The following is a 2178-nucleotide window of genomic DNA, read 5'->3' as shown; positions in this document are numbered from 1 at the left end:
AGACTGTTACAGCTGAGATCAGCAGAGATTAATAGAGATGCTGGACTTGAAGCTCCAGCTTGCAGAATTCTGTCCCTACCCCTTCACCAGCAAGGCCTAGGTCTATCAGACATAAGAATGCATGGTAAAACCCATTTGTCTCCTAGTCATTTAGGTTAGGGTTGGTTTGAAGATCAGGGACAGAGGACTTGTTCTTTGCTGTAGGGACAATTTTATCTGCCGGTGAATTTAGTTTATGTGAGGAAGAGAAGTCCATTTTTCTGACATTATAATGGGAACACAGTTTATATCAGAAAGTGCAAAGCTTGGTGGGGAGGCCTGTCAGCTGTATACTTTTAGGATTGTATTTACTTGAATATAAGATGACCTTCCAATAATTAGATTCTATATATAGAAAATTTATAAATGTGTTACAACTTAACAGATACAGAATGTAATTATTTGGAATTGAATTTGTCCCCCTCCCAGTGCTACAATAGGGAAAATAAATCTGCAGGGTCAGATAGCCCTCTTGACTTCTGCCTCCCTCACTTCTTCCCCTGAAGCTCCTTTTCTCCCTCTACCTCCTTATTGTCAGACCCTGCTCTCCCCCTCTTACTGTCAGACTTTACACATGGAAGTGAGGGGCAAATTTGAAAACACTGACTTTGAAATAAACATACCTGTGGTTATTTGCACATAGACAAATTACTACAGGTACCCATAGACTTAGTTCATCCAGAATTGATGCATTTTACCTTTTTTTAAAACCCCTTCAAGTTTTAGCACCGGTAAAACTGATTGTTCCCCATGCTAATTGTGGGGGAAAAACCTCATCTTGTATTTGAGTAAATATGGTACTTTGAATAAACAAACCAAATCCAGGTCCTATTAGAGTTAATGGGTGTCTTGTGACCAGCTTGAACAGAATCCAGGCTTGGCATTTTGAAAAGCCCTTCTGCAGGTCAGACAAAAATCCAAAGAAACTCCATGTAAAAATGTGAGCAGCTCTGGGAGCCTGGCAAGAAATCACATTGTTAGAACTTTTACATTCAGTAAGACGTTGCTGCTTGTATTCACCTGTCATTCTTTAGACGGGTGTTTACTTCTTGCAGCATGGCTCCCTGGATCTGTACCTTTTGAAGTAGACAGTTTGGCCTGGTGACTCAACTGCTATAATGCTGAATTCTCTCACCTGCCATGACTTTGATATTTAAATTTGTTGCTGATGGGTGGAAGGTCTTTTGTCCCCTGATCATGACACTACATCTGCTTATGCACTGCCTTCCAGGGCTCCGCCTCCCTTACACCCCACCTAACGTCAACCAGCTTTTAGAGTCTCAATAAGGTAAGTAAGCTTTCACAGTCTTTTCATAGTCCCCTCACTAGAGGGTCCGTAAATTGTCTGTTAAACTCTTGGGGTAATTCAGCCCTGCTAGTCCAACTCACTCTCTACTTGCACCTCATGACTCATCCATCATAAAAGTTCTCATATCAGTCCACTTTCTATAGACAAAAGAGGGAGTGAACTGTATAGTAATGTGTCACGCTCCCCCTTTTACTTACTCATCTGATTCTTCTTTCTCTTGCTCTTTTCCTAGAGTATCCTTGTTGTCTGGCAGCCAAGTGTCTCTCCGAGGCATCCACTCAACAATTCTGGGTAAGTATGTAGGCTCCTCCAAGCCTTCACTCGTGGGAGTTAGTTTTGGTTCCCACCAGTCACCCCGCCAGGGGCATTCCATGCTGGGACACAGCTCTCTGCTGCTCCGAGCACGTACTTTTGGTGTCCCTCCTGCAGGCTCACAGTCTTCTTTTATTTGCATGTTTAAGTTCCACCCTGCTAATTGGAGCTGGCAAGTGCTCCTAAAGTGTACTGGTGCCAGCAGCATGGTTTTGTGTGCCTGCGCTGGAATTGACTATTCCGGTTCTCCTTGCTGCTGTGGTTTCCCTTCCACTGCCAGTAAGTCCTTTTTGTAAGGCATTTGTCTTCTGGCTGCCACACTGCTTATAGTTGGTGCAAAACTATTAAACAAGAAAAACCAAATGGAGGTACATGTGGCAATGAATGAGGAAACATTTTTGGATTTTGTGATAGATTCTGTTTTATTCTACAGTTTGTACTTTTAGAAAGTCCAAAGGAAGAGAAAACAACAGAGGGAAAGGATGTATAGTTCTGTTGCATGTCACACGCAACCCATG

General features: G+C 42.7%; 1 pseudogene; it reads right to left on the bottom strand.

Annotated features, from left to right (window-relative positions):
• Positions 1–1868, bottom strand: part of LOC112550789 — a 6184-nt pseudogene extending 4316 nt beyond the window's left edge.
• Between the last annotated feature and the right edge of the window lie 310 nt (positions 1869–2178).

The sequence above is a fragment of the Alligator sinensis genome, unplaced genomic scaffold (genome assembly GCF_000455745.1).
Source record: "Alligator sinensis unplaced genomic scaffold, ASM45574v1 scaffold173_1, whole genome shotgun sequence".
In the NCBI taxonomy this organism is placed as follows: Eukaryota; Metazoa; Chordata; order Crocodylia; family Alligatoridae; genus Alligator; species Alligator sinensis.
The sequence above is the reverse complement of the archived record's forward strand: the minus strand, read 5'-3'. Positions and strand labels throughout refer to the sequence as shown.